General features: G+C 35.3%; 1 protein-coding gene across 6 annotated transcripts in view; it reads left to right on the forward strand.

The window, feature by feature from the left end:
* Window positions 1–15,548, forward strand: part of VTI1A (vesicle transport through interaction with t-SNAREs 1A) — a 361,282-nt gene that overhangs the window by 38,265 nt on the left and 307,469 nt on the right. The gene's annotated exons all lie outside the window — the stretch shown is intronic.

The raw sequence follows: 15,548 nt of genomic DNA on the forward strand, positions 1-15,548 counted from the left end.
TCATTCATGTATTCTCCACCTAGCTGCTTTATGTGCTGTTTCATCCAGGATTTTCTCCTCCTGCTTCCCTCCTAATGGCTTTTAGTATATGATTCAAAAATTATTGCTCCCAAAAAAAAATTATTGCTCCAGCTAGTCTTTCTGACCTGATACAATCTCTTCTACCTTATGTATCTTTTGTAATAAATTCATCTAAAAGGAAAAAAATGCTTTTTCACATAGTTTAGCTTAAAAATTGGCTTTCACCTCAAAATTTAACTTAAGTCTGTAGAAATATTTTGGTAGTAATAGGTCCAATCCTTAATTTTCTGCCTGTGTAGATGGCTTAGGAATAAAGGCTGGTGGCCATACAAAGAAGTTTCAAAGAACTATTTAGATGGTGATTTGATGTAATGAGTCACATTTCAAAACTGAAGGAATACTGTGATATTGTCAGAACACTTATTTCCAGTGGAACTCTAACATGTTTCTGATTGTTTTGTCCACCGTCCTGCCAGCTAAACTTTATGCTGCCTTACAGTTTGCTTTTTTCCCATGTGCAATTAGTCTTGTCATTCTAACTACATTGTTTGCTATTTTAGAATAAGAACTGTCATCATACTGTGCAAAAGTCTCTCAATTCTAAATAAATATTTGTGAATGAATGTATGAAGTAAGTGGGTGAAGAAACCAAGTTGGACTATATTATGAGATGTACATTACAACATGGAACTTTTCTAACTTTGGGTAAAATGCCTGTATTCCTCGTGGTTAAAATATAAGACTTTGCTATCCCATATCAACCCAGAACCAGACTCAGAGGTGTTACTTAACAGTGTAATTATGCCCATTGGTTTCTAAGAAAGTGAAGTTTTTCCTTTAAAATAGTACATTTTCGGGATCCCTGGGTGGCGCAGCGGTTTGGCGCCTGCCTTTGGCCCAGGGCGCAATCCTGGAGACCCGGGATCGAATCCCACGTCAGGCTCCCGGTGCATGGAGCCTGCTTCTCCCTCTGCCTGTGTCTCTGCCTCTCTCTCTCTCTCTGACTATCGTAAATAAATAAATAAATAAATTTAAAATAGTACATTTTCATACTTACATCCCAAGCAATCTAATAATGTTCTGCATTTAAAATACAAAATAAAATAATCACAATACAAAACTTTAGCCTTATACCCTAAGGAACAGTATTTGTTTTAAAATACCCTGCGGGGTTTGTGTTTACCATCTTTCTTAAGTTACTAGAAATTTTCTGAGTTCTTCCTTTGTTTCTGAAAATATACCACTTTTTCACTGATGAGTGTAGAAGGACCTTTCTGTTCACAGATTGGCATCCATAATTTTAAATTCAGTGTGCATTACCCAACCCCAACTGCCTTTGCCTTCATCTTTGTCCATTTGGGCAGCTGACAGTCACAGTCGGAAGTCAGGATTATGGCTCCTCCTTTTCTAGTATTGAAGATAGTACAGATTAGCAGTAGTTAAGGACCAGGAATGCTCAATCAAACTCTTTGTGGCACTTAAAAACAAACAAAACAAAACAAACGAAAAACAACCACAAGTCAAGGATTCCCCCTGGGAGATTATGTTTCCACAGACCGGAGTTAGTTCCAAGTAATTCCCATGTAAATCTTTAAAATAAAGCCATTAGGTTAATGTTTCCCAGACTTTTCTCCACCAGGGAAACCAAATTAAGAACACTTATTAAGAGAGTGTTGATTTCCTTATTATTTTTTTTTAATTAACAAAGGGAGATCTTAAATATATGAGAAAAGTCAAGGTTTGTTAAATAAGTATGAGAGAACTACGTTCATATATTCCAGGCAAGAAGAAGAAAAAAAAAAAACCAAAAAAACTCAACTTGATGTTTTAATTGAGCTGTGTAGTCTTGTAATGGTAAGTATATGATCACTATTAATCTTTCTGAAATATTAAAAAAAAAAAAAACCAACCCATGAGCCCTTCAATGCTTTTCTGGATATCTGGTAGAGATAATTGGAGAGAAACAGGGTTGAGGGCTAATGGAGAACAAGTCCATGTCTAGACAGAACCATGAATTTCAAGAATGGAGCTAGATAGAGCCTCTCAGAACACAAATCAAGACAGCTGGGAATGTGACTTCCTATCTGCATCCTCTATAAATTGAAAGAGAAGAGAAAGAAGGGGCTACCGTTTATTGAGTGCTCATTTGGTACCAAAAGCTGTGTTAAGGACAGTGTGCATTTTATCTTTTCAGAAGCCCTGCAGAGTAGATATTAAGAGATAAGGAGCCACATCCCCAGCCAGAGATACAATGTAGCTTGCCCAAGGTGATTGGCTGAGCAAGAGTGAGAAACCAAAGGATACTTTGATTCTGTATCCAGTGTTCTTTGCATTATAACACTGTCTTCCAACTGCTATTCTTGCAGCTGTCTGGTTTTTTGGTTTAAAGTCACGTAAGACCCTGGCTTCCTCCTCTCTCTCGTCTTCATTTCTTGTTAGTTTAGTATTTGTGGAATGTTATGTTTTAGGGAACATTGTAACCAATACTCTAGGAATGTCTATGTGTTTCGGTCCCAGGAGCTCAAGAGCTAAGTATATTGTGAGAGGAAAGAGCTGCTGGGGATCTCAAGGATCAGTACTCCCAGAATTTATCTAGGCCACAGTATTATAGTTTAGATACTAACGGAGATTTTTTTTTAAATAAAAATGAAAGATGATAGTAAGTTCCTCAAGATCATTCTTTAATTTTATCCTTGTGCATTAACTTTGGCCTCTAATCTCCACATGCAGTTTCCTCATCTAGGCAGCAAAGTGGTTAGACTATCAAGAGTTCCTAAAGTAGACCAGGGGTGAGAATCACCCGGACTGCTGATTGCTGTGCCCACCCGAGTGCTTCTGATTCAGAAGGCATAGGTGGGGCCCTGCAAGGATCTGGGGGTTTGAATTTCTAAAGAGTTCCAGGTGGTTGCTGAAGCTGGCACCTAAGATCATACTTTGAGAGCCACTGGAATAGATGATTCCTAGAGTCCCTTCCAGCTCTAACGTTTGTATGACTCAGCTCTGCCAATTCCTGGACTTACTGGGAAATAGCTTGTATCTCCCACTTTGAAGACGTACACCTTGAATCTCTGCTTTATTTAATTTTGTTGGTTGCCCTTTCTGGTCATGCTGCAAGTTCCTTTTCCTTAGAAATTCTTTCTTTTCCCCCATTCTTTGTGTACTGCCAAACAGAATGTTTGTTTAACTAAAGTTAGTGCAGTGCATTTCACAAACTGCCTTTTGGGGAAATTTAAATGAAAATTTAAAGTATCATTAAGAATGCAAAACAAATTCTTTCACTAGCTGTAGGCATCTTTACATTGTGATGACTAAAAAAGGTTCTGGTTAATTAGAAGTAATTTGTTAGAAACCTGAATCCTTTTTTTCTCTCTCTCTCAGAATAAAACTCAGTTCCCAGCTGGATGCTTATAAGTACAGGAAATGTAATTGTCAGATGATTAATTGCAAAAGATAGATAATTAGAGTTCATACGATGTGTCAAATATGGGCAACCAAGAGGCTAACTACACGTTGAAAGAGGACAGCTGAAATCCGGGTTGTGGCTATAGATGGGTCACTTGCCACCAGAGCTTGTAAAAAGACTTAAGTAGAAAGTATACTTGCCTGAACCTTGCCTCTTTCATCCCATTTTTGGGCAAATTACTACATTTGCCACAATAAAATTGCTAGAGAAGAGTTTCCACTACCTGAAATCAGGCTTAGAACATTGAGCTATTGCTGAACTACCTTTTCTAACATCAAATAAAAGACTGGGGATTTGTAGATGTTTCTCAGTATCATATATATATATATATATTAAATCTTTCTATTAAACCAACATTAAATATTTCTATTTCCAGTTGAAATGACTTGTTGTTATTTTCTAATTTTCCATGGCCAAATTTTATATCCTTTGAAATTAGTGTCCCTTCCTCCTGGAAGTTAAATGTTTTCAAGATAGGTCGTTGGATTCCAAGATGGAATAGTTTTATCTTCAAAAAAAAAAAAATGCACTTCTGGTGTTTCTTTAAATCTCCCATCAAAAAAATTAGTGAGATGAGAAAAAAAAAATCTTACAACCTGTCAGTAATTAAATTAACCATCTCCAATCTGGCTTACCTGTTGGTTTATTTAGAACCACAATGAAATTAATAAAAACTGGAATCTGTCTCTTGCATTTGTAAATGGGACCTTCTCCATTTTCTAAACTTTAAATTTTTCCTAAAGAGTTTTTCAGCCTTCAGAAATACTGCTTTACAAATTCAGCTAATGACCCAAATCCGGCTTGTTTGTTGTGTAGGAGTTGTATTAAAATAACTCACTGTATGAGTATTGTCATTAATGATATGCTCATTTTGATAATGGGGCTGCAGATTCTTAGTCTATAGTCCTTGGGGAGATGCTACAATTTTTTTTTTAACTAAGTATTGTTCTGGCTCCTTTCCTTGATTGGCCCAGAAATAGCAATCAGCTGGGGAGCAGGATGACATGCCTCTTAGCGATCCCTTTGATCTTTGAGATGAGTATCAACATTGTATGCTTCCTAATGGAAGTGTAATTTAATGAAATCTATTGGGTAAACATACTTCAGATGTTCAAAGGAGGTGACAAAATTTTTGCTGGCAGCCAGGACCTGGCGGCTTTCCAGCTTGCCTCTAGCTGCTATGCATATAGCATTGAGAAAGGCACTTAAAATAGGAACACAAGTATTATTTTCATTGTGTTTCAACCCCCCTGCCTGCCCTCCCCTACCAATTTCTTTCCCTTAAGTTTATTTTTGTGGTATTTCTGCAAGTGCCCTTTGACATGTAACCTTTCCTAGTATAAAGTAGAATGTGAGATTTGATCTTTTTATATTTTTCTTGGTTTATTTTATGACACCAAGAGTAGTGCATTGGATGTATGGCACCAAAGTCAGAAGTTGTAGGCATGAGACTTACATAGAACATCCTAGAGGGAAAAAAGGCGCTCTATAAAAAGTACAGATTTCAGTACCAGTTGATTAAATTAAACATTCTATTTTGGGAGGAGATGATAGAGCACTTTTGTTTTAACAATCCTTGAGGAAGTGTGATGGAAATAGCCATAGACAGCAGGAGTCAGGGGACCTGACTAATCTCTGCTATGTCACTTTCTAGCTGTGTGTTGTAGGGCCACTTTCTCTAGGTCTCAGTTTCCTTAGCTGTAAAATGAAGGAACTGAACTAGGTGATTTCATCTCTGAGATCTTATGATTCTTTTTAAGAATGATCATCAGCACTGTCCAATAAAAATATTATTGTAGCCACATATGTAACTTCAAATTTCCTAGTAATCACACAAAAAAGAAAAGAGGTGAAGTTAGCTTTAGTAATATATTTTATTTAACCCAATAGATCCAAACAAAATATTATGTCAATATGCAATACATGTTTAAAATTATTAGTGATATTTTTTACATTCTTTTTTTTTTACTAAGTCTTCAAAATCCAGTGCATATTTTACAAAAAGAGCATATTTCAGTTCTGACTATCCGTATTTCAAGTGCTCAGTAATCACACAAGGCTGGTGGCTACCATATGAAACTGCAACTGTTTCAGACCACATTCCCAGAAGACAGTTGGTCATGAACATAAAGGTTCTTGAGCCTCCACCTCTTCCAGATTAGTGGTTCTCAACTTTGGTTGCACACACCTGGAGAACATTAGAAAATACTTCTACCTGGATCGCCTTGGTCTAGGTACAGCCAAGGCACAGGGATTTTTAAAGCTCTCCAAGTTATTCCAGTGTTCATTCAGGATTAAGAACTGGTGCCCTGGATTTAATGCTTCTAAATGAAGCTCCTTCTTATTCCATAGGCTCCCCACCATCAAGAAAGCTTCTATAACCTCAACCTTTCCCTTACCTATTCTCTTTCTAATAAGGAGTATAGAAGATCTTTAGAGCAGGTCCAAAATGTTGGCCCTCAATATACAAGAAACTAAGAGACTGACAGATTTTATTTCTTCCATTAAAAATAGGGATATGATACATAATAGAATGTGGACACTCAAGTGTTTCCAGAAGACTAACACCAACAAAACTCATATAAAATGTAGGAGGGGATTTTGACATTTTAAGAGCCTTTTATAGTCTCAGAAATTCTATGTGGTAGGCAATTTCCAGTTAACCAGTATTAATTTTTTTGAGACAATTTTAGATTTTTTTTTCTTAGAAGTTTATATCCTTACAGTCCAGCTTCTTTTTTAAAAACAGACTTATGGAGGTATAATTGCATATTATAAAATTTTTCATTGTAAATATACAATTCAGTGTTTTTTAGGACATTTATGCAGTTGTGCAACCATTACCACAATCCAGTTTTATAACACTTCCTAGAGATTCCCTCATGCCCATTTGTAGCCAGCCTCCTTCCAACTCCCAATCCCATGCAACCACTGATCTGCTTTCTCTATATATAGCTTTTTTTTTTTTACCAAAAGATTTTTGAGGTCCATCTATATTCTAGTATTATCAATAGTTTGTCTTATTACTGAGTAATATTCTAGTGTATGAATATGTAACACATTTTATCCATTGGATTAATTGCAATTTATACTATTCTGACTGCTGCTGTGAAAATCCACATATGTGGACACATATTTTCATTTTTCTTGGGAAACTACCTAGAAGTAGAATTCCTGCATCTTATGGTAAATACATACTTTTTAAGAAACTGTTTCTGAATAGATTGTATCATTTTATATTCCTACCACCAGTGTATGAAGGTTTCAATTTCTCCATATTCTGGTCAGCAGTTGATATTTTTGTTTGAAGTCATCTACGGGATATGTAAAAACATCTCATTGTATTTTAATTTGCATTTCCCTAATAACTAATGATGTTAAGCATTTTTATGTGCTTATTAGATATTTCTATATCTTTGGTGAAATGTGTTTTCAAATCTTTTGCCCAGTTTTTATTTAGATTGTCTTCTGATGATTGAGTTTTTTGTGTATTCTGGATGCAAGTCCTTCATCAGATATATGGTTTGCAAATATTTTCTCCCAGTGTGTGGCTTGCCTTTTCATTTTCTTAATGATGTGTTTTGAAGTATGAAAGTTCTAAATTCTGATAAAGTTACACTTATTAATTTTTTTAGTGGATTGTGCTTTTGGTATTGTATCTCACAAATCTTTGCCCAACCAAAGGATACAAAGATTTTCTTCTAGAAGTTTTATATTTTTAACTATTATAATTATTATATTATTTTATAAATTTATTAATATTATTATATTATATTAATATCATTATATTATATAACTTCAAGAATCAACTGTGAATTTCTATGAAAAAGTTTGCTGAGATTTTGATAGGGATTCATTAAATAGATTCAATATAGATCAATATGGAGGAAGTTGCTATCTAAGCAACATTGAGTCTTCCAATCTTTTTATTTGTATATTCTTTAATTTCTCAGCAATGTTTTAACAGTTTTCAGTATAAGATCTATCTTGTACTTATTTTGTTAAACTTATTTCTAAAAATTTTATTCTTTTTGATGCTATTGCGAATGAATTTTTTCCTTAATTTTATTTTTGGTTTGCTCATTGGTCATATATGGAAATACAGTTGATTTTTGTATATTGGTCTTGTATCCTGCAACTTGGCTAAACTCACTTAATAATTAATTTTCTTTGTGGAGTCTTTTAGATTCTCTACACTAAAGGTCATGTCATCTGTGAATAAAGACAGTTTTACTTCTTTCCAATATGTGTACCGAATTCATTGATTAATTAACTTACCTTTTTGCACTGACTTAAAACTCCAGTACAATGTTAAATAGAAGTAGTGAGAATTTGCAAGAGCAAATTTGTCTTGCTTTTAGGGGGGAAAAGCATTAAGATTATCACCATTAGGTTGATATTAGCTGCAGTTGTTCTATAAATATTCTTTATCAGGTAGAGAAATTTCCCTTTAATTTCTTGTTTGCTTTCAGTCTGTATTACAAATAAGTGTTGGAGTTTGTCAAATACTATTTCTTTGTCTACTGAGATAATTGTATGGTTTTTGTCCTGTATTATATTCATATAAGACCTTAATTGATTTTTAGGTGTTAAACCAGTTTTATATTCTTGGGATAAATTACACTTTGTCATATTATATTTTTAATGTGTTGCCAGACTTAGCTTACTCACACTGTGTTAAGGATTTTTATATCTATGTTAATCAGGCATATTGGTCTACCTTTTGCCATACCTTTGCCTGGCTTTGGCATCATTGTAGTATTGGTCCTATAGAATGAGTTGAGAACTGTTTTCACCTGTTTTGTAAATGTCATTGTATAGGTTGTTTATTTCCTTAAATGTTTGATGGAATTCATCAGTAAAGGCAACAGGACTGGGCTTTTCTTTCTAGAAACATCCTTTTACTAATTTAATTTATTTACTTGTTATAGACCTATTTCTCTTTCTTTTTAAGTCAGATTTTAAAATTTATGTCTTTCTAACAATTTGTCCACTTCATCTGAATTGCCTAATTTGTTAACATAAATTCTTCATAATATTCTCTTATAATTCTTTTACTTTTTGTAGGGTCTGTGACAATGTCTCATCTTTCATTCCTGATTTTGGTAATTTTATATTTCCTTTTTCCTTAGCCAGGATAAAAGTTTATCAATTTTTAGATCTCTTTAAAGAAATAATCTTTGGCTTCTTTGATTTTCATTATTTTATCTGTTTTCTGTTTCATTGATTTCTGCTTTGATCTTCATTATTGCCTTTTTTTTCTACTTTAGGTATCCCTTGTTCTTTTCTTTCTAGCTTCCTGAGGTAACAGATTTCTTTTTAGATTCTTTCCTTCCTTTTATGATAAATATTTAAAGCTCTCAATTTCCCTTCACCAGCTTTTTAAAAAATTTAAACTCATGGCCATTTTCTGCATTATTTTCCAGAGTAATATTGCTAGGCTAAACTAAAATTTGGCAATAAGTGTGGGGAGCTAAGAATCAGAGTTTTGGGGGTTTTTTGTTTGTTTTTGAGGGGTTCTTTGTTTTTTCCTAATACTGAGTAAATGGCTCTTAAGGTCTCAGTAATTTTCTAAAAATATATGAAACTCACAAGCTGATCTTTCTAGATGCAGTGAAGAGGCCTGAGTGTTCTGTCACAGCGCTTCTGCTTTAAGGACAGTAGCTCATTGGGGTGCCTGGGTGACTCAGTTGGTTGGGCCTCTGACTCTTGATTTCGGCTTAGGTCATGATCTCAGGGTTTGCAGGATCAAGACCCATGTTGGGTTCCACGCTGGGTGTGGAGTCTGCTTGAGATTCTTTCTTTCTCTCCCCTTCCTCCTTCTCCTCCTACCCTCTCTCTTAAAAAAACAAAAACAAACAAACAAACAAAAAAACAGAAAAGACTATTAACTCAATAATGGGCTATGTGCCAGTGGTTTATTTTATTGAAGATAATAATTTACCAAAGCCCTTTTTTCTGTAACTTAAATTTTTTTCTCAAAGTTTTCAAGTATAGAGAAAAGTTGAAAGAAGAGTATAATGATCACTTATGTTCCTCTTCTTAAATTCAGTAACTGTTAATACTTTACCTCACTTGCTTTCTCTGTTTCAGAGAGAGATTCCTTAATTTGTTTAATCTATGACTATTTCTCAAGGAGGAACCAAGAATAAACTCCCAAGTTTCTAGCTACCTAATGAGTTGGGGAAGACTAGTGTAGGACAAGTCACTTCTTGTTTCTTTGTTTAGTGGGAGAATGGTTATAGAATCAGTAATTCACTCTCAGATGTTTTAAAGTCGAGATACCTATGAGACATCCCAGTGGGGAAATTAAATAGTCACTTGGAAATACCAAGTTTGAGTTCAAAAGAGAAATTGAGTTAGATCTATTTTGACATCAGCATATAGATAGTATTTAAAGCCTTAGAAATAGATGAGAATACTTAAGGAGAGAAGAGAGTGATGGAAGAGGGTTCCTGACCAAGCTCACAGCAATTATAGCATTTAGAGCTCAAATATAGAATGATTTGAATTGAATTAGGAAAAAAAAGCTCAGCTGGTGAGGTAGAAGTAAAGCCAGATCATTTCTACAGAAGAGACTAAAAAAAGGACATTTCAACCAGATTGAATACTGTTGAGAAGTTGAGTAAAATGAAGACATGAAAGAGTGCCCACTAGATTGTCAGCATGACAGTCACTATTGACCTTGAAAAAACTTGTGGCTTGAGTAGCGGGAACTAAGATTTAGCAAATCCCTTTAAAGCCTGACTTGGTCACTCTCAACCATAATCATTGAAATGTTTGTGTATGAAGATCATTGAAGTGAAGTTATTGCTTTCTTAAACAAATGCAATATTACATTCATTTTACTTAAACAGATATTTATTAGCTAATTTTAAATCATTTAAATGGTCATGATAATTCAGATCGATAAAATGGACGCTACAATTTTTTTGGTCAGTACGATCCTGGCTGTGCCACTAACAAAGGACTGTTTCAGCTAAGAACCTAAGTTATTATGAGTGTTTGAGAAAGCATTTATATGTGGTCATAACCACTTACAAATTTTTTTAGCACTTATTTACACTTATTTTATTTCCAGCCAATACAGCTGCCAGTTGGACCAATGTTTAAAACAAGTGGCTTTAAAAATTAAAGACAAAACACAACACAAAACATTTTGGCTATTCTTTCTTTAGCAATGGAGGAAGAAGGGTAGTAATAGAAAAAACTCTTTGAGTAAATGTGAGCAGATTCATTATAGAAAGTGATTTACTTTAGAAGCTTTGCCTGGTTTTAAGTTCTTACTGACACTAATTGTTTGAATTTAAACGTTTTACTTATTTAATTTTTCTGCCTCAGTTTTCATATCTGCAAAGTGGGAATAACAGTAGTGTCTACTATTGTTACTAGTGGGATTGTCATGAAGAGTGAATTCACACACACACACACACACAGCTGTTAGAACAATGTTTGATACATAGTAAGTTCAAAAGATATATTAGCTATTATTTTTTTAAACATAAATTAGGTTGGTTTTTAAATAGTACCTCCTCAATTCCAGATTAAAGCATAATTTAAATTAGGCCAAAATCCCCAAGAGAAACAACTTCTCAGTTGTAAACCTCTAAGTCACATGTTTGTCCAGTGTAGTAACACCATTTAATTATTGATTGCACAGTTTACCAGCATTGTGTTTTCTAGCTCTGGATAATAGATTTAGATGAATATGTAAATTGGTTAAAGTTTATTTCTTTTTTTATTTTTTATTTTTTTAATTTTTATTTATTTATGATAGTCACAGAGAGAGAGAGGGGGGCAGAGACATAGGCAGAGGGAGAAGCAGGCTCCATGCACCAGGAGCCCGACGTGGGATTCGATCCCAGGTCTCCAGGATCGCGCCCTGGGCCAAAGGCAGGCGCCAAACCCCTGCGCCACCCAGGGATCCCTAAAGTTTATTTCTAATGTAGAGTCTCACATAAACTAGTGTCAGTTTTATATATGATATTTGATTATCCTCTCCTAAAATTTGTGGCTTGTAAACCAAGAAATCACTTAAACCATCATTTTCAGTTATTGTTTATATTAAATATCATAAAATAATATAATTGATCATCCCTAAATAATTTCTAGTATGATTCAGAACATTTGATGTTACTTGGTGTGTCCTTCCTCCACTGGATTATGTACTATATATATAAATGCTTTCTGTCCAAGCATTCAGAGTCAACTTGAGTTTTAGCTGAGACAGGTCTTTGTCAACTGGATTTATAATGACCAAGGAACTGCTCTTTCTATTTCATTAGACCATAATTTGCATTTTTGTCATCTGTAAGGGGAAGAGGTTAAGTTATTCTTAAAGAGTCTTATAATTCTGAAGTGCTGTTTTGGGATGTTTTATAAAATGTTAATGATACTGATATTTTATTCTTTAAGATTGTTTGAGGTGGTTTATTTTAGTGAAAATGGGTATTTTCTCTCTTGATTTACTGGCAGGATCCAAGCACACATTAAATAACCCCCCTCCCTTCTCACCCCCACCAATGAATGCAGTACTTTTGTAAAATGCTTTTTTTAGGGGAACATTATAAAATACGCTGTGACTATGGGAGCAAAATTACTAATATGACTAACTTACAAATATATTTAAACCAGACAGAAAAGAACAAATAAAGCTTGTGGGATTTATTCATCCCAATTGGCTATTTTTGAGTTTATTCATAGGGGGCTCAAGTCAAATAAAGATTGAGTAGACCTCTGTTTGCTGTTGGAGTTTTGACCACCACTTTTTTTTCTCATGTGACTTCCAAGGGTTATTATATATTCAGATGAACAATTTTCTTAGGAATGCTGTTGCTTCAGGTGGTAGGTGTTCTATTCAGGTAGCCTGTCACTTTAACAAATGTCTCCTTTCCTAAGTGTCCCTACCCTAAATAGAAATTATTCTATTTTCACCACAGGGACTAAAATGTTATCCAGTAGAGTTTTGTCCAAAGAGAATGGGATGGTCCTGGTGGTACAATCAATCATTCATCTGCTAGATGTCAGGAAAGGTTTAAAGTAGATGAAGAAATAACCAACTTTTAGGAAGTGGACTTATCTTGTGTCTATACTGTACAAATATTCCAACATTTAGAGAAAGGGAGTTACTGCATTTTAAAAATATGTGTAAGGAAAAGTTTGAGCGTGTTATTTTTTAATTTTTTTATTGCTTCTATCTATGATAGATTGCATACCTCTGAAACTTTTTTGCTGACGTCACATGTGACCTGTTTCTGAGGTCCCTTTCTAGTATTTATCATACTTGTCTTCCTTCTTTGTAGCATTTGATTCACTCCCATCTTCTTTTTTTTTTTCCTTAAGATTTTATTTATTCATGATAGGCACAGAGGCAGAGACACAGGCAGAGGGAGAAACAGGTTCCATGCAGGGAGCCCGATGTGGGACTTGATCCCGGGACTCCAGGATCACACTCTGGGCTGAAGAGAGGCGCTCAACCACTGAGCCACGCAGGTGTCCCCTGTCTTCTTCGTTTTTTTTTTTTTTTAAGCTTTTTTTTATTATTTATGATAGGCACACAGTGAGAGACAGAGGCAGAGACATAGGCAGAGGGAGAAGCAGGCTCCATGCACTGGGAGCTCGACATGGGATTTGATCCCGGGTCCCCAGGATTGCGCCCTGGGCCAAAGGCAGGCGCCAAACCGCTGCGCCACCCAGGGATCCCCTTCTTCATTTTTTAAAAAAAGATCTATTTGAGAGAGAGAGTAAGCATGGGGGGGGGAGGTGGGATAGGGAGAAGCAGACTCCCTGATGAGCATGGAGCCCAGCTTGGGGCTCTATCTCAGGATTCTGAGATCATGACCTGAGCCAAAGTCAGACTTAAATCGACTGAGCCACCCACGTGCCTTTACTCCCATCTTCTTTTTTTTTTTTTTTACTCCCATCTTCTTGAAACTAATTTCTTTGACACCATACTTCCTTGGTTTCTTCCTGGCTTTTACCTATTTCCTTCATTGGGTTTTCTTTTCCTGTCTTCCCCTTAATTTTTGTGTTTTCAGGTCACTGTTGTTTTGACTTGTCATCTCTGTATTCTCTCTGGTTAAGTTTATGTATGCCCATGGCTTCTATTAATGCCTATACATTAATGATTTCAAAATCATGTCTCTAGCTCAGGCTTTCACTTTGCAGCACTGTACCATTTTCTTTTCAATTATCTATTGCATCTGTTCCAGTTTTACAGATATTCAGATACAGTGTTCCAACCTAAACTCATTAAACTTACTGTCTTTCCTTCAAAATCTGTTTCTCTTCCTGCCTTCATTATACTGGTTAATGCTTATATTGGTTATGCTGGTGAATATACCATCTACTTAGTTATCTACATGAGAAACCTGGGAGACACTTCATATTTCTTTCTTGGCCTTGACCTCACATCTAATTGTCACTAAGTCCCATGGATTCTACATTCTGTCTCCCCTCCATCCTCACTGTTGTTCTGTTCATTGAGGACCACATGGTCTCTTTCTTAACCCTAAAGATCAAGCCTGCAATTTCTGCCTTCACTCTAGTTCTTCTCTGGACTATTTTCCACTTTGAGTCTAGAGGAAACTTTCAAAAAAAAAAAAAAGTAAATCTGATTAGATCAAACTTCTATTTTTGTGACTTTCCAGTACTTATAGGAGGTCACAAAGAATCTGATCCAGCTAAAAGAAATCGTTTGCCTCCCCAGTGTTTTTGATATATTGAAATTGGATGCCAACATTAAAACATTGAGAGAGATCACAAAAACCCAAATTTCATATTTCTTTGAAAATTCCAGGAGATCTAGCATTTTGGAAACAGCTACAGCTGAGCTTGCATTTTTAAAAAAGTTATTTAGTTTTTTAAAACTATTGAGCTTTTCAGCTTCCTTTTTTAGATATATGACTTGGAAATATTTTCTCCCATTCCATGGATTGCCTTTTCAGTCTGTTGATTATTTCCTCTAAGAAATCATTGTCACGATCAATGTCATGAAGCTTTTCCCCTATGTTTTCTTTTGTGTGTGTGTTTTGTGATTTCAGATCTTACATTTAAGTCTTTAATCCATTTTGAGTTGATTTTGTGTATGATGTATAATAAGGGACCAATGTTATTTTGCTGGTGGATATCTGTTTTCCCAGCATCATTTGTTGAAGAGACTATCCTTTCCCCATTGTGTATTCTTGATAACTTGCCAAAGATCAGTTGACCATATGTGTGTGGATTTTTTCTGGACTTTCTATTCTGTTCCATTGGTCAATATGTCTATCTTTTTGTCAGTATCATACCATTTTGATTACTGTAGCTTTATATATATATATTTAAAAACTAAGGGATTCCTGGGTGGTTGAGCGCCCACCTTCGGCCCAGCGTATTGTCCTGGGGTCCCGGGATTGAGTCCCACATCAGGCTCCCTGCATGGAGCCTGCTTCTGTCTCTGCCTGTGTCTCTGCCTCTCTCTCTCTCTGTGTCTCTAATGAATAAATAAATAAAATCTTAAAAAAAAAAAAAGAAACTAAGAAGTGTGGTGTTTCCACTTTTATCTTTCTCAAGAATGATTTGGCTATTTGTGGCCTTTTACAATTCCATATGGATTATAGGATTGTTTTATTCTCTTTCTGTAAAAAGTGCCATTAGGATTTTTCTTGGGTGAACCTGGGCAATTTTATTACTTCATCCCCAAATCTCAGTTTCCTCATTGGTAAGATGAGGATCATAATAGCATCTATTTTGTAATTATTCAGATTATACACATTAATGCAAGGGAAACACATTAGTATGTACCTGGCACTTACTAAGTACTCAACAAATTTAGCTCTTTATGTATGTTGATGTCTTCAAACAGGGATAGAATGCTTCACAAAGCAGATAGTAGGTACTAGCCACTCACATGTTCTCTTGGCTTCTGACACATGAGCTTCCCTGACCCCAGTATATCCAAGCACATGGGCATAGTTTTCCTTAATCTCTACAGAGGTTTGATGAGAGACAACTGTCAGATGCTTTCATCTGCATAACTGAATAATAAAAGCTATTCTAGCTGTTTTTGAAGGACAAGACAGTA

The sequence above is a fragment of the Nyctereutes procyonoides genome, unplaced genomic scaffold (genome assembly GCF_905146905.1).
Source record: "Nyctereutes procyonoides isolate TBG_1078 unplaced genomic scaffold, NYPRO_anot_genome, whole genome shotgun sequence".
In the NCBI taxonomy this organism is placed as follows: domain Eukaryota; kingdom Metazoa; phylum Chordata; class Mammalia; order Carnivora; family Canidae; genus Nyctereutes; species Nyctereutes procyonoides.